The 21,988-nt window shown below is 50.2% G+C and overlaps 1 protein-coding gene across 3 annotated transcripts in view; it reads right to left on the bottom strand.

Moving 5' to 3' along the window:
- The window catches only part of PACSIN1 (protein kinase C and casein kinase substrate in neurons 1), a 54,367-nt gene that overhangs the window by 17,519 nt on the left and 14,860 nt on the right, over positions 1–21,988 (bottom strand). The window contains exon 1 of one of the 3 annotated variants that reach the window (XM_004770657.3): positions 16,428–16,541. The exons of 1 other annotated variant lie outside the window; for it this stretch is intronic. The gene's annotated coding sequence lies outside the window, so the exon portion shown is untranslated. Of the gene's footprint in view, positions 1–222; positions 441–16,427; positions 16,542–21,988 lie in introns of those variants that run through there. One more of the 3 variants, XM_004770655.3, reaches the window with a different exon arrangement.

Below are 21,988 nucleotides of genomic sequence, written 5' to 3'. Positions count from 1 at the left end.
GGACAGAGGTGCAGAGGGGGAAGATGACAGCAGGGCCGGTCCTCCTGTTGAGGATCCAGGTTTTGGACAGGGCCTCCCAGGATGCAGGCTGCTCCCCACCCAGGTCCCTTGACCCAAACCCCTCCAGACTGTACACTTCCTACCAGGTGCTCCTGGGAAGAAGGGGGGCCCCCACTCTCCTTGCCGCCCCTTCCAGCTGTTCCCATTGGGATGCCTACCTACCTGGGCCTGTCTGGGCATCAAGCTGGGGGCAGGTAAGAGCTCACTGCCCCTGCTGGGCCAGGCCAGGGCCAGAGGTGCTGGCTGTCCTCCTCCTCCTCATCCGTGGTGGTGGGCACGGAGGGGGCCTGGTGCCCGGGCTGGGGGCTCGGTGCTCTCGGGTCCCTTCCACCGCTGGCTCGGGAAGGCAGCAGCGCCAGAACAGCAAAAGCCAGCTCCCCGCCCCCCACCGCTGCCTCCTCCCCTCCTTCCTCCCGACCCGCCTCCTTCTCCAGCCACCCACCTCCTTCTGCTCGTCTCTATGGCAACCGGGCAATGCTGCACCGCCAGCCTCCCTCCTGTACGCCAGGGGACGCCAGGGGACGCCCGCCTTCCATGCTTGGAGGACATCACCTCGGGCAGAGCATGCACACTTCACCTTCTCGGAGACGCAGCTGAACAGACGGGCTCACACAGCCACCCTTGACTGTGGGGGGCCCTGCTGCAGCGCCTCTCCTCTCTTTCTCCCCAAGACCCTCCCTCCCAACATCCCTTCCAGACCTCGGGAGCCACTCCTTCCCCTGCACCTGCCTTACACCTTGCCACCCACTGCTCTGTAAACATTTGTTTGCTTCATTCTTCACACTCCCTCGATCAGTCCTCACAATTTTATTTTGCACCTGTTCTGGGTCAGAGGGAGTATGGGATGTTCCCCTACCGTCTTATCCCATTCTGCAGATTGGAAACTGAGGCCCAGCATAGTCAGACAACTCCTTCCGGTATCCGAGGCTCGCGGGCTGGTTACTGGCAGTGAAGCCTTGGGACTCCAGCTCCAGGGCTGCTCTCACAGGCCACGGCTATCACATCGCACCCCACCCCCTTCCAAAGCAAATCTTGAAGACACGTGTACACCCAACTACATGGGTCCAGGACATGCAACACACAAGCCCTTTCTATAGAAAATCAATAGCCATCCACATAAGCCCCCAGCACTAGCCCCATGGGAGGGGTTCAGTGACACAAACAAGTGTCCCACCCAGGAGACTGAACCAGAATCCACTTCTGGGAAAGAATCTGTCGACTCCACACCCGTCCTCCAAAGATCAGATGCTGATCTGCCTACCTCCTCTCAGCATCTCAGCCCTGCTGCTCAAGGGGCCCAGGGTGGGGGTTGAGAGAGGGCACACCTTCCCCTGTCTCCCTCCCTCATTCTCAAAGTTCTCTGCCTATCCCATCCAGACTAAATCCTACCAAAAGCCCCCTCACCCCCTCCAAGTGGCTGTCAGGTCCTGGGACTTGGAATTATGACGAATATAGTAAAATGGGCACCTTGGAGAGAATTCCTTGGAGAGAATTCCAGGCTCCGAGAACGCTGCTGTCTCCTGGGAAGGGCAGTATCTGCTGGAGGCCGAGTCTAAATGCCCAGGAACCACAGTGTGCCCCACCACCTCAGAAAGACCCAGGCAAAGATCATGGCCACACCCCATGCCCCAGAGCACTTCTCAGGGGCCTCACACCATCCAGAGAAGACAGATACAATCAGAAAGACCCAGAAGCTCACCAAAAAAACTGTTAATAATAACAATAATAGCCTCTTCCATATTTTGTCCCATTAAGATCCCCCTCAACCATGAGTCTACCGATTAAACCAAAGCTGTAAGTGGTAGACGGCACATCCAAATATCAGAGCTGTCAACGTGGGATGGGGGGGGGTGGAATCATGTTGGGATAGATGAAACGGGTCCACTCATTCATTCAGCAGATGCTTACTAGGTACCCGCCAGGTAGCAGGGTCTGTTCTAGGGATGGGGACACAGCCATGAGCAAAACAAAGTGCCTGCCCTCGAGGGTGCTGAGCTAGTAGATGTGCTGACCTCCTGTTTCCCTGCAATGCCTCTGGCTGTCACAGCAGCCCTATGGGTGAGGTCACAGAACTGACAAGGATACAGACGCTCTAGAGACCGAGCAACTTGCTCCAGGTGACACAGACAGTAAGTGCCTGGGCTGGGACTCGAACTCACAGCTTTGCCAAGCTTTTTCCAATGCTCTACATTGACTCCATTAAGATCTGATTAGGTGACACCACAACAGCCACCCATTTTCGAGAAGTTTCAGAGCCAAGTGTATCTCTCATGCTTAGATCAAAGGCAGGACGGGGTCGTATGTATCTGAAGTGCCAGTCAAGAAGTTGATGTGAGGGCAAGGGCGCCTGGGTGGCTCAGTCAGTTAAGCATCTGCCTTTGGCTCAGGTCATGATGCCAGGGTCCTGGGATGAAGTCCTGAATCGGGCTCCCCGCTCAGAGGGGAATCAGCTTCTCCCCCTGCCCTTCCCTCTGCTCCTGTGCTTGCTCTCTCTCTCTCTCTCACAAAAATAATTGGGAAAAAAAAAAAAAAAAGAACTGGATTGTAAGTGAAGACATCCCCACCAAATGACCTCAGAAGTGACTTCAAGCCTGATCATTCTTGAGCCAGAAGCCTGACAGTTGTCCCCAAGCCTGGAGGTTCTCTGCGGAGGGTCAAGTCAAGGCCCAGGCCAGGAGGGTGGTGATGCCTAGCAGCTAAGAGCCGGGGCTCCCTGGAGAGTGGGGAGACCTTAGCTGGGGGGCGAGGAGGGATTAGGTTTCCAGGCTCTGTAAACAGAACCCCCTGCCCATGTGCCAGCCCCCCAGCCCCAGATCATCTTTCCCCTAAAGAACCTGAGTTTCCAAAAAGAGCTGTCCCCAGCGCCACCCCTCCATCAGCCTGATCCAGCCCCACCCATTGCCCAGCAGATCCCAGAGTTCTTCCCACCCATGCTCACACAGGTTCTGTGGGAGATGCTGAGCCCTCTGTCGCCCCCTCTGTGCCCAGCCGGCAGATCATCACCTCCACGCTGTCCCACTGTCAGCCTGATCCAGTCTCCCCTGCTATGGGGAGGGCCACCAAGCCACCACAGTGCAGCCCTGGACTCTCCCACCTGCAGGGCTCAGGCAGGCTCAGGGACACACACACACACCATGCCTGACCTCAGCCCTATCCCTGGACCTTAACCATACTGCAGTTCCACGGGCAGGAGCACTCAACACATGAGGAGGGGGCCTCATGCCTCCCAGGAGAAGCCAACCCCCTTCTGTCACCCTCTCCTCATCCAACCCAGAAACATTCGTTGCCCCCCTTCCCAGCCCAGCACAGCTATCCCACAGTTCCCCAGTGCCAGGGCAAATGCAATCAGGGCTCATTAGCTGTTGCTTTGCATCTCATTTGCATAATGTTCCCACAACTGTCAAAATGCCAGAATCCTCCCCAAACCTCTGTCCATGACAGGCAGCTCTGGAGAAATAAAAGGACAAAATTCCATTGAGGGTCTGTGTAGGGGGCTAAACACGGATGGACGGGAAAGGGCAGAAGGAGAAAACCGAGGCAACTTCCAGGTTCAGACCCAGGAAGGCACCCAAAGGAAGAGCGGTAGACACTTACTGAGCACCTGCTAAGTCCAGGCACCATGCACAGTGCTAAAATAGTTCACAGTGAACCATTTTACAGATGTGAAAACTGAGGCTCAGAGCTGTTAAGGCCCCGCTACTCAACGCCTGCATCCCAGGACCAGCAGCTGGGGCATCATCCAGGAGCTGGGAGGAAATGCAGAATATCAGGTCCCATGCCAGACCCCAAATCAGAGTCTGCATTGCCACAAGGGCCCAGGAAGACTAGGGTGGGATAAGTACTTGTTAAGGGACCTGCTCTCAGATACACACAGCTGGGAGAGAAAAGGGGTGCCTGAACCAATTAATCCCGAATTAACAGTTCTTTCCTGAGCACTTACTATGGGCAGCCCTGCACTAGGGGAGGGACCCAGGAGACAACCAGACACATGATATCTGTAAACCTTGTGAGCATTTCACAAACATTCTCCCAAAGCGGGAGACACCCAACAAATACACAATAGCAGTTCAAGTAGTGTTAGGTGCTATCAAGAAAAATAATGTGGGCAAAGAGAGAGGATGAATGGGGGCACACGCTAGAATCCCTCTTCAACAAGAGGACATTTGAACAGAGATTTAAATAAAGGGGATGGGCGGGCATGTGTTGATTTGCAGGAACAGTGTTTTCTGGCAGAGGCAGTAGCAAGGACAAAGTCCTGAAGCAGGATTAAGCCAGGCACGCTGTTGACTCCCCAGAACTGAATGGATGTCTGGATGGGCGGACTGGTGAGTAGACAAAGGGATGGCAGGTAGAGAGGGGTAGTAAATAAGGCAGGAATAAAGAAGAGGCAGGCAAGGGATAGATCCTGCAGGGCCCTGGAGGTCATAGGGAAGAGTCTATCTTATTCTAAGTATGAAGGGAAGCCATTGGTATTTTTTTAAGATTTTACTTGTAAGTAATCTCTACACCCAACATGGTGCTCAAACTTACAATCCCAAGGTCAAGAGTTGCACATTCCACCAAATGAGCCAGCCGGGCACCCCGAAGCCTTCGGTATTTTTTTTTTTTTTTTAAGATTTCATTTATTTATCAGAGAGAGAGGGGGAGAGAGTGAGCACAGGCAGACAGAATGGCAGGCAGAGGGAGAAGCAGGCTCCCTGCTGAGCAAGGAGCCCGATGTGGGACTCGATCCCAGGACGCTGGGATCATGACCTGAGCCGAAGGCAGCTGCTTAACCAACTGAGCCACCCAGGTGTCCCGCCTTCGGTATTTTTGAGCAAGGGGAAGAAGAGATCCAATTTATATTTTCAAAAGATCGACGTGGGTTTCACATGGAAAGATGAGTAGAAGGAAGCAAACCAGTTAAGAGGCTTTTGAAATATTCATTCCCAACAGAAAGGAGTGCTGTGGCCACTGAAACACACACCCAAAAACATTTGTTCATAACAGCAAATTCTCTTCAAAGCAGCTTTGTTCATAAGAGCTCCAAACTGGAGGCAACGCAGACAACATCTACAGAAGGACTAACCAGCAAATTGTGTGGTTTGTTGCATAGTCGAAGTAGGCAGTTTGCTTTTTCATGGTCACATAGGATTCCACTGGGCAGAGTTAACGGTGTGTTTGTTCATACTGGCAAACCTTTTTTTTTTTTTAATGTTAAATATTTTATTTATTTATTTGAAAGAGAGAGAGAGCGCGCGCACAAGCAGGAGGGGCAGAGGGAGAGGGAAAATCAGATTCCCCACTGAGGAAGGAACCTGACACAGGGCTCAATCCCATGACCCCCGGATCATGACCTGAGCTGAAGACAGACTCCCAACTGACTGAGCCACCCAGGCGCCCCCACACCGTCAAATCATATACAGCAATGAGAAATATCGGACTACATATAACCACATGGATAATCTCAAGATACCATGCTGAGCAAGAGAAGCTGAGCTTAAAAGAACATATGAAGTAGATTCTATTTATACAAAGTTCATCTTGACTTCTGGTTCCTGGGCAAGATGGAGCAGATACACCTCCCTATTCCTCCTGCAAAGCACAGCTAATGCCCTGGGCATTATATATAAAACAAACCTACAAAGACTCTAAAAATGGAGAGAAGATGGTAGACTGACTAGGGCTCTCAGGACCCAAGGAACAACACAGTGGTGATTTCTCTGGGTTTATTTGTTTGTTTGTTTGGGTTTTTTTTTTGCCCCACATATCTCAGATCTGGAGCTGGGGGAGTCAGCAACCCAGAAATACCTATGAGTGTGGACAAAAACAGCCCCAAGAAAGCCTCTTCTCCCCAGCTGAAGGACTAGGAAAGGCACAGTCTAGCAAGACAAAACATTCTTTAAAACAATAAATGCCCTACTCTAGCCAAACACCATAGAAAAAACTATAGCACCACCCCATCTGCAGGACCAGACGCCGAGTGGGGAGCTGTGTCTGGTGTAACCAGTGTCCCATTTCCCCTACCACCAATTGATTACAGAGAAGAACAGGTGGGAGCTGGGGCTTCCATCCCCCCAACCAATGGTATGAAGGTGCCCCTCCCCCCTATGCTGGGTGGGGACAGAGGAGGCCTAGTTAGGATTTCTGCCATCCCCAGCAGTAACAGATCACTGGAGGTCTGGTGGGAAGCCAGAACTCCCACCACCCACCCAGTGGTAAGGAGGTAGCCTTCTCCCCAACCAGGCTGTCAACTGAGGTCAAGGAGGGAACTAGACTTCCACCCCAACCTGTCATCCACAGGCACAGCCTGTGACGAAGATGGAAGATTTGAATAAGAGCCAGTGTCTCATAACAACACCCCAATGTCCAGGATACAAGAGAAAAATCATCAGTCATACCAAGAGCCAGAAAAATCTCAATCTGAATGAGAAAAGGCAACCAACATATGCCAACGGCACGATGACACAAATATTGGAACTATCTGACAAGGAAGTTAAGGCTGTTGTCTTCAAAATGCTTCAACAAGCAACTGGGAACACTCTGGAAACAAATGACAAAATAGAAGGCCTTAGTAAAGAAACAGAAGACACCAAAGAGCATCAAACTGAAATTTGAGAGCGGAAAGGTCCTCAGAGGGGCTCAACAGCAGGGTGGAGACAAGAGAGGAAAGAATCTGAGAACTTGAAGATAAAACAATAGAAATGACCCTGACTGAACAACAGAGAAAGAATGGATTGGGGGGAAACAATGAACAGAGCCTCAGGGCCCTGTGGGCCCTTAACAGAAGAGCCAACATTCTTGCGGTTAAAGTCCCAGGGGGAGAAGAGAAAGTGGTGGCTGAAGAACCCCTCATCTCCCTGAATCTCTGCAAACTGTCCTTACTCCCAAGAGGAAAAGGAAAATGGGAGAAGCTCAGGAATTTGTCTCGAGTCACACAGCTCATGATGATCTGAATCAGGCCCTTCCTCTTCCAAGGGTTATCAGGCTTTAGGAAGCTCCGGAACCATCCAGAGGTTTGGATAAAATGAAGATCTTGGCCACAGCTGTAGAGATTCTGATGCAGCAGGGGTTTCGGCTGTCTGTCGCTGCGTGACAAAGCTCCCCAGAATTTATTGACCTAAAACAATGATTTATTGTGTTTTGCAGTTCTGTGGCTTGGATGGGTTCACCTGGGTGTTTTGTCTCTCCTAACAAGGCCTCAGCTGGGGCTGTAGTGTCCCAGACATCTTCTTCATTCACCTGAGTGGCCCTCAGCTGAGCCAACCCCTCCCCTGACCCCCTCCCCACCTTTCCTCCCAGGCTGTGGTCTCTCCAGCAGGGGACCTTAGACCTACTTACATGCCAGCTCAGGGCTCCAAGAGTAGACATGCAGAAGGACAAATTCCAGTGTGCAACTTGTCTTTCAAATTATCCATCAAGCCTCTGCCTCTGCCGGCCAATGTCACATGCCCAAAGCCCGTCACAGAGCAAGCCCGGAGTCAACGAGGGTGGAGGCATGGGGGAGGGTGCTACACCAGGCTGTACCTAGCAGCAGGGTTCACAGGTGACAGTGGTGAGCACCAATGTACCAGACCATCACAGTAGCTCACTGGTGGGGCCCATAGATTTGCATGTTTTATGTCCTTCTTTCCAGGTAGCTCCCCACTGTGATGGGGATACAGGCGTTCCAGGGACCGCTGCAAGAATTGGTCCTATCCCGTTCCTACCCCTGTTCTAGAACACCAACATCAAAGAGCCTTTTAAATCTCCCTACCTGTTCTGGTCACCGATCAAAGGGAATGTCACAGACACAATCACTGTCGGGGGATGGGGGGGTGGCCAGCCCAGGACAGACACACCCCCACTGGGTCACAGGAACACTATTCAATACCAGCTTCTCCAACAAGGTTTGGACTCTGACTTTGACTCCTGACTCTGCCCCAGTCCAGCCAGGTGGCCTCGCACTGGTCAATCCCTCTCTGGGTGTCAATCTGCTCCCCTAAAAGTGAAGGGGTTGGCCCAGAGGGACGATCTCTAACTTCTGTACCACCAAGGGAGCCTTTCCAGATTTCTTCACCCAAGGAGCTCCACGTTTGGGAAGACTTTTGTCTATCAAACAAACTGCATGAGCTAAAACATTTTTTTTTTTTAAACCAGAGAACAAATTACTTTTGACTCAGTTAATTACAAGGTAGAGTTTCTGATCAGCACGACATTACCAACATTTCTACACTGAACTGATCAAACTCCTGTGCAAGGCAAAGTGCTCTGAGGTACTTGACAGACTGAACTCCCTCTGTTTGGAAAATGCTCAGTCTGGGGACAATTCTGGCAATGTTCAAAATATCTGAGCTCCTCTCTGTAATCTCGGCGGCCTCCAGGTGAAATGGACCAGCCAGCACACTGCCCTGCACCCCAGGGAAAACGCGGGGTGCCTAAGGACACACTGTCCACTGTGGTCATCACTAGGGCCATTTGGCTATTTAAATTTAAGTTCAGTAGAATTTTAAAAACATTGAAAATTTGGGATGCCTGGGCGGCTCCCGTCAGTTAAGCATCCAACTCTCGTTTTCGGCTCAGGTCATGATCTCAGGGTCATGAGATCAAGCCCCACATCAGGCTCCATGCTCTCTCTCTCTCTGCCTCTGCCCCCAATCTCTCTCTCTTTCTCTCTTTAAAACAAATAAAGAAATAGAATCTTAAAAAAAAAAAAAAAGATACAACTGTAGGCATGTCGAATGCTATCCCTTCGATGGGGCTCAAAAGGAGAGTTCCTATACATCACATTCTAGCTGCTCTGCTATTCTATGATACAACGGAACTGCATTTCTTAGGGGAAAAAAATTGGCTCTAAAACAGTGCGAAAAATCACACTTAGGAATGCAGCCAACCATATATTTTTTTTAGATTTTATTTTTAAGCAATCTCTACACCCAACGTAGGGCTTAAGCTTACAACCTCAAGATCAAGAGTCACGTGCTCTACCAGCAGAGCCAGCCAGGCACCCTGGGATGCAGCCAACCTTTCAAATCATGTACTAAGTTTAAAGAAAGATGATTGGGGTGCCTGGGTGGCTCAGTCAGTTAAGTGTCTGCCTTTGGCTCAGTTCATGATCCCAGGGTCCCTGGGACTGAGACCTGAGTCAGGCTTTCTGCTCAGCAGGGATCCTGCTTCTCCCTCTCCCTTTGCCCAATGCCCCGCTCTCTCCCCCAGTGTTCTCTGTCTTGCTATCTCAAATAAATCAATAAAATCTTTTTTAAAAAAGATGATTAAGGTCTTGATAAAACTGTATGACCAATAATATCTGGAGTAAGCCACCAAGTATGACCCTTACCCACAACCTGCCCCCTAGGACTCTCCCCACCCTCAAAAAGAAGAGAGCAGGGGCCTTTGCTCATCCTGACAGACAGAAACTTCTTTGACCCTGCCAGCCCCATGGGGTTGTTTCTTTCTTCCTTCCTTTTTTTTTTTTTTTTTTTAAGGATTTTATTTATTTATTTGACAGACAGAGATCACAAGTAGGCAGAGAGGCAGGCAGAGAGAGGTGGAAACAGGCTCCCTGCTGACCAGAGAGCCCAATGCGGGGCTCGATCCCAGGACCCTGGGATCATGACCCAAGCCAAAGGCAGAGGCTTTACCCACTGAGCCACCCAGGCGCCCTGGGTTGTTTCTTTCTAAAGGGCTGCCCTGCAAGGGGACAGCATGGGAAAGACGGTGGGCTATCTGATTTACTGTGAAAGTAATTTTTAGGAGCAGACACCGCTGGTTGTCTAACCAAGAGCAGGTGCTCCTTGGCACTTGCTGGCCAGACCCCTGGCTGCTTTATGAGACTCAGAAGAAAGGCTGCATGGCCTAAAGCAGGCTTTTTCAACTTCAGCACTACTGACGCTTGGTTTAGGGTTAGTGGGGCTGTCCTGCTTTGTCCTGCTTTGTAGGTTTGCCTTCTACCCACTAGATGCCAATAGCAGCCCCTACCCCCACCGAGTTATAATAAGACAGATTCTGCAGACATTGCCAAATGTCTCCTCAGGGGAGGGCAAAATTAACCCAGGTGGAGAACCACTGGCCTAAGGCATAAACTCTAAGCCAGTGGTTCTCAAACTTGAACATGCACCAGGATCATCTGATGGACTTGATAAAACACAGAATCCTGGGCCTCATCCCCAAGTTTCTGATTCAATAGATGCATGGTGGGTCTGAGAATCTGCATGTCAATTGAGCATCCAGGTGATGCTGATGCTCTGGTCCAGGGACCCCACTTGGAGAACCAGAGGTCTAAGTTATTCGTGGCATTCCTGTTCCCCTGGCCAATCAGACCAGAGAGAAAGAGCTTCCAGAAAATGTTCCCTTGTTGATGATAAGAGGCACTGGAGAAGAAAACAGTCCTTTCTTATTGAACATTGTGGAATCTCCACGTGATGTCTTGAGCCGTGGCAGCCATTTTGGGCTGCCAGCAGGAGCTAGCTTGAGGGCCAAACCTACCCACTGAAGATGGAAAGCTTGTTTCTGGTGGTGGCTGAGTCACAGAACTAATGCTGGAGCTGTCTTCAGGAGATCCTGGTGAGCAAATAGCAAGTTTTCCTTTTAGTTTAAGCAAGTAGTTCCCAAACTTTACTGCACATTAGAATACATGGGAAACTTCAAAACTCACCCTATCAATTAAGTTGGAACCTCTGAGTGTACAATCCAAGAATCGGTATTTTATTTTTAAGTTTCCCTGAGTGTCTCAATGTTCAGCCAAGTTTGAGAACCCTTGCCACTCAAAATGTGGTTGATGAAGCATCAACATTAACATTATCTGAGAGCTTGTCAGAGGGAGAAGGAGAGAGAGAATTCTTAAACAGACTCCCCACTGAGCATGGAGCGTGACACAGGGCTCCACCTCCCTGAGACCATGACCTGAGCTAAAACCAAGAGTTGGACACTTAACCCACTGAACCACTCAGGCACCCTGACATTAGTTAACATTTACTGAGCAGATTCTGCCTTTTATAAATGTTTTACATGAATTATCTTGTTTAACCTCACAGCATCTGTCTAAGGCGGGCATTATTAAGAATCCCCATTTTACAGATGGGGAAACTGAGACACATAGCAATAATGTGCCCAAATTATTGCACAAAACCCACGGTGCTAGCTGGGATTTGAAACCAAATAGTCTGGCCCTGGAACTGACTTCTAAATGATTATAGCAGCCTGCCTGGTGGGGAAAAATATCTCCCCTGACCCCCTGAATTTCTACACAGACATGTCCATTCTTTCCGCATACACACTCATGTCTATCCCAGCCTCTGTAATAGTTAACTGCAATTATCACTTTCATGCTTATCTGCTGGTTCCTCTAAGAGTGCTTTTCCACCCAGATGCGTGTAAGAATTACTGGGAACACTTTTTTTTTTTTTAATTGTGGTAAAATACACGTAAACATACCATTTACCATTCTAACCATGTGTAAGTACAATTAAGTATATTCCCATTGTTAGGAAACCATCGCTACAACCCATCTATAGAACTTTTCCATCATCCCAAACTGAAACTGTCCCCATGAATAGACTCCCCATTCCCCCACCTCAACTGACCCCTGGTAACTACCATTCTACCTGGAGGTGGGATCACACGACATATCTTTCATGGCTGGCTTCTTTCACCTAGCTTCATGTTCTCAAGGTTCGTCCCTATTGTAGCCTGGGTCAATACTCCATTCCTTTTTAAGGCCCCTTTTTCTTTATCCATGCACCTGCCCAAGGTCACTGGGATGTTTCCACTGTTTGGCTGCTGTGAATAACACTGCTACGAACATTGTGTTTCAGCATCTGTTTTGGGTTTTGTTTTGTTTTGTTTTTAAGATCCTATTTATTTATTTGGCAGATTGAGATCACAAGTAGGCAGAAAGGCAGGCAGAGAGAGAAGGGGGGAAGCAGGCTCCCCGCTGAGCAGAGAGCCTGATGTGGGGCTTGATCCCAGGACCCTGAGATCATGATCCAGGCTGAAGGCAGAGGCTTAACCCACTGAGTCACCCAGGTGCCTCCAGTATCTGTTTTTGAGTTCTTTCACTGCTTTTGGGCAGATACTAGAAGTGAAATTTTGGGTCATATCCTGTGTTAACTTTCTGAAGAACTGCCAAACTGGTTTCCCACAGCAGCTGTGCCATTTTACATTCCCATCAGCAATGCAGAAGGGGTTCCAATTTCTCCATATTCTCACCGACAGTTGTTACTTTCTTTCTTTTCTTTTTTTTTTTTTTTAACAATAGCCATCCTAATGGCTGTAAAGTGGTATCTCATTGCAGTTTTGATTTGCATTTCCCTAATGATTAATGTAGTTGAACACATTTTCCAATGCTTATTTGCCACCTGCAGCTCTTCTTTAAGGAAATATCTATTCGAGTCCTTTGCTTATTTTTAAACACAGTTCATGGTCCTTTGTGTTGAGTTGTAGGAGTTCTTTATATATTCTGATTATGAATCCCTTATCAGATGTACTGTATGCAAATATTTTCTCCCATTCTGCATGTTCCCCTTTTATTCTCTTGATAGTGTCCTATGATGGCACTAAAGTCTTAATTATTTTAGAGGAGGGGCAGAGAGAGAGGAAGAAAGAGAATCTTAAAGAGGCTCCACACCCAGCACAGAGCCCAAAGTAGAGCTCGATTTCCCGACCCCAAGAATAGGACCTGAACCAAAATCAAGAATTGATGCTTAACTGACCAAGCCCCCCAGGTGCCTCCAAAGTCTTAAATTTTTATTAAGTCCTATTTAATTTTTTCTTTTGTTGCCTGTGCTTTTGCTACCATATCCAAGAAAACATTGCCAAATTCAATGTCACGAAGACTCCCCTCTGTGTTGCTTCTCAGAGTTTCATAGTTTCAGTTCTTAACATTTAGGTCATTGATCCATTTGAGTGAATTTTTGTATACAGGGTGAGGTAAAGGTCGAATTCCATTCTTTTGCATGTGGATATCCAATTTTCTTACCTAAGACAGTTTCAAAACTCCTTGAGGTCAGGCTGTGCCCCAGAATCTCTACAGTGGGCCTAAGCATCATTTAAGAAAAAAAGAAAACCTCCTTAGGCATTTCCCAAATATATCCTGGTCTGTGAACCGCTGTCCTGCTGCCCTGAGATCTTAGACCCAGGTCATCTTGTATTGGTCTCAGCCCAGTCTCTAGCACAGGTGTGGCCCATGGAGGTATTCAATGGGGTTTATGCCAGGCCTGCGGGGACTGTGGGAGATTCTGGCTCTAGAACATTCCAAACATATGGTTCTCCAGCACCTTCCATGCCATGCCAGGTGCATGTAGGAAGATAAATAAGATCCGGCCACGGAGTCAGCTCCAGGGCAACATAGGTGGATTCAGGAGAGACCAGAGTCTGACGGTAATAGGGTGCTGGCCAGTGCAATGCAGGCTGTCCACACCATGGAGTCAGAGAGGTCTGGCTGCCGGGGAGGGCTGCCTGGAGGCAGGGCTGGGGTACCGCCTGGAAGGGCCATGCAGAGAGTGGAGTTCAGAAGAGGAACTCCAACAGAGGCATAGAGGTGAGTACACCAGAAGCAAAGGTGGAGAAGCTTCCCAAGGAGGACAGAAAAGGAAGTAATTCTACTGGCAGCTGACATCTGCTGGGAGCCTCTCTGCCCGTGCTTTCCACTGTTGTTTCCTCATCCTTTAACTAGGGAAAACAGCAGCTCCTGGTGCACGTGCAGCCAGGAGGATTAAATGACCTGGGCCAGGAAAAGCCCTGGAACCCTGACTCAGAAGAAGCAGTCAATAGTGCTGACCAGGTATTTCGTCATTAATATCTCCTTTAATCTCCACAGTGACCCTAGGAGATGGATACCAACCATTGTCTCTGTTTTTCCAAGGAGGAAGCTGGGGATCAGAGAGGTAAAGTCAGTGGCCTGATATCACCCAGCAGGAATGAGCCAGGATTAAAACCCCATTCTGTCTGACTCCAAAGCTGTGCACAAATCTTCCACAAAACTTGGGAACAGATGCTGGATTCCTAAAACCCAGAGCTGGAAGGGGGCCTCCCAAAGCCCCCCCGTGTCTCCTTTGTTTTGTAGAGACAGATAACCTGAGAAGGTTGGTGACGTCTCTGAGCCCCACAGTATGTCAGGCTGAAGGGGAACTAGGGCTGAGGCTTCCAGGTGGACTGATGGGCAGGACGGAGCACCACGCTGGCCTCAGTCTCCCCATGATCAGTATGCACCAAGGGCCCCAAACTGCAGCCAGCTCAGCTAGAAGTACAGTCGGGAGCCTGGGGGGTTATCCTGGAGGAAGAGGAAAAGCAGCTTCTGCACTGAGCGCTGAGCCACGTGCTCCCCAGCTCAGGCTGACTGAGGTCAATCCCAGGGGCTCCCAATTCCCCCACCCCCTCAGCTTGGGCCTGCATCCCAGAGACCCCCTGCCCCCGACAGGGCCCCCACCACAGCCTCCTACCCGCCACGGGGAGGAAGTCAGGCAATTACGGATGACCTTTGCAAGGGAGCAGAATGTAAAGTGGAATCCATTTGCCTGCGCAATCTTCATAATTACCACAGCAATTATTCCCAGTGAGCCACTGTGACCAGGCTTCGGCACAGGTGCCAAGCCCCCTACATGCTTTGGTTTCTGCCTCCTCCCCTTACCATCCACCCCCACCCCCAAGCCACAGGCTGCCTTTTGTCCCATGGCATAATCTGCTGCAAGTGCACAACCTTTCCACTCTCCAGCCACAACCACAGGGTAGGCTGCCGGTGGCTGGCTTCAGCCCCATTGCTGAGATGAGCAAAGAGAGGCCCCTCCTCACTGAGGGCGAGTAGCCCATCAGCAGCTGATTTCGGGCGGGACCTGGCCCCTCACACCTCATCTGGATCCCCTTTATGCCCACTCAACAGTTCCTGGGTGAGGCGGAAAGACCCTCTGAGTCATTCTCCTCCAGAAAGAGAGGGGAATGGATGCACGAGTAGCACCCGTGGTGTAATTTAGGGAAGCAGTTTCTAAACCTGGATGTGTGACAAAATTGCTTTCAAAGAAAATGCACATTCCTAGTCCCCACTCGGGAGAGCCCAAAGTCTGCTGATCTGGGGTAAAACCCAAGCGTCTCAGTCTTGTTTTGTTTCATTTTTTTTCAAAGTTCTCTCACACGATTTCAATAATAAGCTGAAGCGTGGAAAATGCTGGGAAGCACAGGAAAGAATTACTAAATATTTTCTCTTCTTTCCCTCACTGTGGACTTTTCTAACAATCCGAAGCACCTTCTTCCTCACATCTAAATAACCCCTGGAAGAGGTAAGGGAAGAAATGTGAGTCATTCACACTTTAGTATAAAGAAGTTTACTCAGCCAGCATTCTGCCTAATGTCTAGCTGACATTCTGCCCATTTAGGGGAAGAGGAGATGGAAATTAGGAGTGTTGAGCCTGGGTGGCTCAGCTGGTTGAGTGTCTGGCTCTCAGTTTCGGCCCAGTCATGGGATCGAGACCCATGTCGGGCTCCACACTCAGTGGGGTGTCTGAGGGGATTCTCTCCCTTTGCCCCTTCCCCAGTTGGTGCTCTCTGTTTCTTTCACAAATAAATAAATAAATAAATCTTAAAAAAAAAAAAAAAAAGGCAGGGGGAATGTTGAGGAAAGAGAAGTGAGCAGGAGGAGGGAGAGGGAGGGAACAGAGATGCTCCTGAGAGAGGTATTAAGAGTCAGGGGTGTTGAAGTGAGCCAAATGACTTGACTGGCATCTCCCAATGGGAAAAGAGAGAGGCTTGAACTTGTATTAACTGAAGCTCGTGCCAAAGTTGGGACAGTAACTAACCAGTGTTAGGAACTAACCCAGGAACTAACCCAGTTCCATTGGGGAGGCCAAGCACAGTCCATAGCTGGGTACCGATCTAATTCCTCGAAACTCCCAAGTGTGGTCCGCGGACCAGCAGTGCTGGCATCCCTTGGATGTTTGTGGAAAATGCAGAAGCTTGGGCCCACCAGATCCTCCAACTCCGAATCTTCTAGCAAAATCCCTGGGAGACTTCTGAACACCTCAGAAGCTCTAGTCCAATCAGCAGTTAGCCCCAGAGAGCGTTATGTGCTTCTGGGAGAACATAAGGGGCAACGGGCAGGGGTACCTCATAAAACAAGCAAGGGGACTGGGGGAGGGTTGAAACCCCACCACTGAGCTGGCCCTGAGCTGCTTTCTAAAGGAAGGGAGTGGGGGCATAGGCCAATAAGATGAAGTAAATTTGGGGTTCTGGACTTGGGGGTCCATCACTAGCTGCAGGGCTCCCTTTGCCACTAACGTGAAGGCTGTCATGGAGCCCAGAGGAGCTACGATGAGAAAGCATTTTGGAAACTGAACCACTAGAGAGAGTGAGTCACTGCTGCTCCTTCCTGGTGTCCTCAGGAGACCCCGCATACGCCTGGCCTCACAGGCAGCCAAACTTACCTGTTTCCTTCCCATGACCCTTCGGCGTTGGAATCTCAGGCTGAAAGGAGGTGGCCAAACCAAGTCACGTGACGGTGTTATTTTCCGATAACATTCTAATGCATCTGCCAGGATCTGAAGAAGACCCTCGGAAATGGGTAGCAGGGATAGTCAGGTGGGGGTGCTCCAGGCTCCCCAAATCTAACAGCCACCCACCTCCCAGGGTGGCTCCCCACCTGACTGCACATAGGAACCAGTGCTATCTGGACCAACACAGTGGCTAAAATAAAAGGACAGATGATCTCAAGAGTTGGAAAGGAGGCCGAGCAACCAGAACTCTCAGATCCCGCTGGTGGGGGGCGCAAATTGGCCACTTCGGAAAACCATTTGAAAATGTCTACCAAAGTTTACCCCATGCACACCTTAGGCCCACACTTCCTCCCTTGACTCTGCCCCACGGTCACCAGTGCCCATGGCCACCGGAGCCCCGTACATGAATGCTCACTGCGATGGTATCATACTAGCCCAAACCACCCAAATGTCCACTGACAGTGGAGAGACTGAACTGTGTGCAGTGGTGTGTGCTATGCCACCCAGAGCCCTGCTTCAGGCCAAAGGTGCCCCTACCCCAGCTGCGGGGGGTGCTTGCTGCTGACAAGCCTCAGTCCCTCCCCAAGAATGGCCATCCACCTTATAAACCTCTCCAGGCAGGCAGCTGGCATCCAGGAACTGGCTGCTGCCAAGCCCAGACCCCTCACCTTAATGCAGGACCCCTGGAAAGCTGCTAACACTTTGCGGGGTTGTAGGGGAGAAGCCTCTGGAGTGGGAGAGGCTGGGGGAGTCATCATTCCTTATAAAGCCAGAGTAATGGGCCGGCTTGTGCCCTGGAAAAAGACAGTGAAAGGCTGAGAGCAATGACTCACTAATTCAAAGCCAGGTATGAAAGCCATGGGCCTCCTTAGCGGCACCTAAATTTTCCCCTGCAGCTGATGGCGAGGGAACAGCCAAGGAATAGACACAGGGCTTCATGGTAAGGGGAGCAGAATGTCAGAGAAGGTTGAATTCTCAGCCCATGATGAGTCTGTGACACCAAGGTCAGGCCTTGCTCTGGAAGGAGTGGGACTTGGAAGTGACCTATCAGAGCCTAGCAAGCCTTCCCCTTGAAGACAGCGCTGAGGATCCTCTCTCAGATCTGTCCCCCACCCCGCCCTGGCCACCAGCCGAGTAACTAGGGTAAGGCACACGCCAGCCCGGCTTCCAGACTGGCAGAAGCCAGGAGAGCCATCTGAGGACTGGATCAAGGGGTGGGGGGGCCACGAAGCTGGATGAAGGAGAGTTAATTCCACATGTAAGGGTTAGAGGAAGAAAGCACTGACCACAGCAGGTGAGGCAGAATCGCCCAGGCTGCCGTGGACAGTGGATGAAGGGGGCAAACTCTCAGCCCCGTGGGCACATTCACCAGAAAACCCACCGGGAGTCTACCTCCTGCAGGACTGAAGAACCCCCGACCTTTGCCAAAGCCGTAAGGAACGTGGTGGCCTGAAGGGGTCCCAGCAGTCTGACAAGCTTCGGGGTGAGTGTCCTTCAAAGACTCGAGAGTTGGAGCTCTTGTTACAAAACTGGGCGCCCCCCACAGCCATGAGATGGTAGGATCCCCCCCGTAAGCGGGCAGGTGGCAACGCTTCCTGGTCAGAAGCAAGGTGGATGCAATGATCACAGCTACTGGCAAGGTCAGAGCCATGGCTGGGTTAGCCTGACTCGCAGGGCTATGGGAATTGTTAACAGAACCCAGCGGCCCCAGGGCAAGCCAGATGTGCAGGCATTGAGGACACTGTCCTCTCTACAGAATCAAAAGAAACCAAGGGGCGTGCCTAGGTGGCTCAGTGGGTTAAATCCTCTGCCTTCGGCTCAGGTCGTGATCTCAAGGTCCTGGGATCGAGCCCCACATCAGGCTCTCTGCTCGGCAGAGAGCCTGCTTCCTCCTCTCTCTCTCTCTCTCTCTCTCTGCCTGCCTCTCTGCCTACTTGTGATCTCTCTGTGTCAAATAAATAAATAAAATGTTTAAAAAAAAAAAAAAAGGGGGAAAAAAAAGAAACCAAGGCCTGAGGATCAGTAAGACTAATGATCCTTTGCCCGATTTCCAGACCTAAGCAAGTTTTCAGATCTAAGTGACTGAAGGAGAGACCAGGTCCCCACAAAGAAGGACCCTGTGACCCCAGAACAAATACATGTGATAAGAATTTGACCAATCCCTCCCCAGAGGGACTTTCCAAGCCATTTCTCTGGGTTAGCATCACTGGAGAAGGAAGAATACACAGGCAGTTCAAGGACTATTAAACACAGGGTCCAAATGGATATCTGTCCAGGGGCCCAAACGTTCATCACGGTCCCCTGTTTGGTGGGAGCACATGGAGGCCAGATGCCCAATGGATTTCTGGCCCAAGTTTGGCTCTGGGGGAGTCCACTGCGTCCACCCTGTGCCCCTCTGTATGACCTTGGGGCAGTCACCTCCCCTGCCTGGGCCCTGGTGCCCACTGTGCGGGGGAAGGGCTGCCCTAGGTGGGGAGTGTGGCCATACTCCTGTATGGACATCCGGAGAGTGCCCTGGGAACCCAGCAGATCCCGTTCCAATCTTGGTCCTGCACCTTTCTGGCAATTCCCCTTGGGCCCATTTTCTCGTTTCTCATTTTCTGCAAGGCTGGGATGATGGCACCTACTTCACAGGGTGGCTGTGAGATCTGCCACGGAGACCAATGTTTCACAACACCTCCTCCTTCCTCGCTCCCAGCTGACGCCGCTGCCTTCGTCAGGAGAAAATGGGAGCAGTCTGCCGAGAACACCCCCGCACTCGCTCGCCCCCGCCCACCCCGAGCTCTGCCTCCCAGGCACCCCACCCTGCTCCTGCGCCTCATGGAGGACACTCGATGAAGGCCTCCACAGGCCCTCCTTCCCAAATCCCCTCCAATCAGGTTGTGGCCCTCACTGGTCACCACTGGCCCCCACGGTACCAAAGGCCCAGCCCCTCTCTAATCCCCCTCCCACTGCCACCCCATCAGCCCTGACATTGTGGCCTTCCTGCTTCCGATACCACACTCTCGCTGCCATCTTTTCTTGACTCCCTGTGGCCCACACACCAAGGCTCAGCCCTGGGGCCTCTTCTCTTTCTCAGGCATATCTACTCTCCAAGAGATCTCCTCTAGGCCCATGGCTCTAAATGTACCCCTCCTTATATTTCTAGTCCCAACTCCAGCACCCAACTCCAGCCTCATAAACCCAACCTCCCCAGCATCCCATCTGGATGTCCAACAAGCTGACCTGTCCCCAAAGAACTCTTGATTGCCCTGGAGTCAACTCCAACCCTGCCCACCTCCATCCCCCAAAATGACATCACTGTTCACCCAAATGCTCAAACCAACCATGTAAATTCCTCTTCTTCCCTCACACCCACATTCCACTGACTCTCCTCTCAGATACTCTGTACCCCCTCTGACACAGACAGTATCTCTCGCTTGTAGGACAGGACAGCCCCCTAAAAGTTCTCCCTTCCACCCTTGCCCCCTACCATCTATTTTCTAGACACTCCTCTTTTTAAATCATAAATACAATTTTGACCTGCCACACCCCCCACCAAAGCCCTCTAGGGACTCCTCATTTCACTGAGAACAAGACCCAGGGGCTTGCGTTGCAGACAGGTGGGACACGGAGGGCCCTAACCTCTGTGTTTACTCTCACGTCCAGCCACTCCCTCATCCCCTTCTCCCTTCCAGGCACTTTGTCCACTCTGTGTCCCTCACACACCTCAGGCTCTTTGCTGCCCCAGGGCCTTTGTATGCACCTTCCCAGTGCTGGGATGGTCCTCCACTGATGTCTACAAGGCTCACTTCCTTGCCTTGTTACATCTCTAATTCATGTCTTTGACCCCTAACCCATCTAAAATAGCCAGTCCACCCCTGTCACTCCCTAGCCCCTTCTGCTTTATTTTCCCTTTGTAACACTCATCACTCCCTGAGTTGTTTTTTTTTTTTTTTTTCAATTAATAGACATTATTTCTAGAGCAGTTTTCGGTTCACAACAAAACTGAGCAGAAAATACAGAGAATACCCACATATCCTACTCCCTCGTTTCCCCTCCCACGAACGTCCATCAGTGTGCTTGTTGTAATCAATGAACCAGCACTGACACAACATTACCAACCAAAGTCCGTACATTACATCAGGGTTCGCTCTTGGTGTGGTATGTTCTGCAGATTTTGGCAGACATGTAATGACACGTATCCGTCTACCATTTCATTACCCTGAAAGTCCCCTGTGCTCTATCTATTGACCTACCCATCCCTCTCACCCTCCCTCCCTTTCCCCAAACCCTTGGCAACCGTGATCCTTTTATTGTCTCCGTTAAGTTCTGCCTTTTCCAGAATGTCATGTAGTTGGAATCACAAAGTATGTAGCCTTTTCAGACCAGCTTCTCTCACTTATTAATTTCTCTAAGGCTTCTCCATGGCTCTCATGGCTTGATAGCTCATTTCTTTTGAGTCCTGACTAGTATGCCATTGTCTGGACATAAAGGTTTATTTATCCATTTGCCTATTCTTGGTTTGCTTCTAAGTTTTGGCAATTCAATACCTTGACATTCACAATAAACAAGAGTAGATTAAAGGCACTGATGAGTCCCGCATAAAGGAAACTCTTTACCTTGGGTATATCTGGTTTTTTCCAAATTTGACCACTGGCAATGCATCCAGTGCACCAGACAATGCAACTTTCCACCTCCTGGAGCCACAGGAGCTCATCCCAGACAAGCCCTCTGGGCTGAACAACCAGGGAAGCTTTTCTTTAAAAGAAGAAAAGTTGAGAGCCACAAAGCAGAGCTGGAGGCACAGAAGTAAAGAGAATGGTTGGGTCTGGGGGCTTGAAGGATGTGGGTTGGACTAGGGTGAGGACCCCAAGAGGAGTAATGGGAACTAAAATGGGGACCTGACTCTGGTGCCCCATAGTCACATAGAAACTGGGTGCCCCTGGGCAAACCACCCCCCCACCCCTCAGTGTTCCTATAAAACAGTGTTCCACCTCTCAGTGTTCCTATAAAACAAGGAGATCGGGCAAGGCTGATCCCTACTGCCCAGAGCTTCTGAGGCTATGGGTAGGTTCTTAGGTTGATTTCTAGAATTCAGAAAGCATAATGCCTCTAACATCCAGACTGAGTCTTTAATTCCCATTCCTCATTAAATGGATCCATGGAGAAAAGGCAAATCACAGAAATGAGTAAAAAAATTTGCAAGTCATATATCTGATAAGTGTCTCATATCTAGAATATATAAAGAACTATAAAAACTCATCAATAAAAAGACAAAAGTAACCAATTAAAAATTGGGGAAGGATGTGAAAAGACATTTCTCCAAAGATATACAAAAGGCCAATAAGCTCAGGAGAAGGCGCTCAACATCCTTTGTCATTAGGAAAATGCCCATCACAACCACAAGAAGATGTCACCTTACAGTCACAAGGACAGCCATGATCAAAAAGATGGACATTAGGGGCGCCTGGATGGCTCAGTGGGGTAAAGCCTCTGCCTTCAGCTCTGGT

This window comes from Mustela putorius, unplaced genomic scaffold (genome assembly GCF_011764305.1).
Source record: "Mustela putorius furo isolate JIRA1106 unplaced genomic scaffold, ASM1176430v1.1 tig00000135_pilon_pilon_pilon, whole genome shotgun sequence".
Lineage (NCBI taxonomy): Eukaryota > Metazoa > Chordata > Mammalia > Carnivora > Mustelidae > Mustela > Mustela putorius.
Note: the sequence above shows the minus strand (reverse complement) of the source record. Positions and strands in the feature narration are given on the sequence as shown.